Below are 1007 nucleotides of genomic sequence, written 5' to 3'. Positions count from 1 at the left end.
AATTTGTTATATTTTTGCAATACGTTACTCGCATGTTGATGGTAAAAAATGTTAATTGTATTAATCAAAAACTAAAGTTAAGCTGAATGAAAGACTAGGTTCACTCAAAATGTTTCAACTGCCATCTGTTTGAAATGCTTTAATTTATCCGTATGTTCAGTGACTGTGTATCTCCACAGCTTTTTACAGATACCCCTTACATTTACATTTTAAATGTACTATGGTAATAAAATAATTTCAGATTTATATTCTTGGGCAGGTGGAAAAAGCAACAATGCTTTTTTTCACCTGCCTTATGATTTTTAAAAAAAGCCTATAGTCCAACACAAATAAACATAGGTGCTAGTGTATAAAATAAACATTTAACAGCAATTCCCAACCAATCTTCGGATCTTCTGTTGGTACTTTTTGTGGAGTCAACATTACCTAATGCCACATGGACTGAGCTGCTAGCATGTCATAGTAAAAACAAGTTGAGTTTGACTGGTCTTACAACCTAGTAATTTAAGCTTATTTGTAAAAAAAAAAAAAAAAAACATTCAACACAGTGTACGTTAATGTCACATTCACAGTCTCACTAAAATTTAATCCACCTGCCTCCAGGAACACATCATTGTTATAATGATAAATTATAGATGAGATGTGCTTTGTAGCACATCACAGCTACAAAGCAGTTCAAAGTGCTTTACATAATAAAATGTAGTAAAAAAAAAAACACTACTATGGCAGAAAAAGAGATTGAAAAGTTGTAATCTAGACCATAATTAGTCTATTTTCCAGTTACTAGTCAAAGGAAACTTTAAAATTACACTGCTCAAAAAAATAAAGGGAACACTTAAACAACACCATATAACTCCAAGTAAATCAAACTTCTGTGAAATCAAACTSTCCACTTAGGAAGCAACACTGATTGACAATCAATTTCCCCTGCTGTTGTGCAAATGGAATAGACAACAGATGGAAATTATTGGCAATTAGCAAGACACACTCAATAAAGGAGTGGTTCT

This window comes from Poecilia reticulata, linkage group LG15 (assembly GCF_000633615.1).
Source record: "Poecilia reticulata strain Guanapo linkage group LG15, Guppy_female_1.0+MT, whole genome shotgun sequence".
Taxonomy (NCBI): Eukaryota; Metazoa; Chordata; class Actinopteri; order Cyprinodontiformes; family Poeciliidae; genus Poecilia; species Poecilia reticulata.
This window is presented reverse-complemented; position numbering follows the sequence as displayed.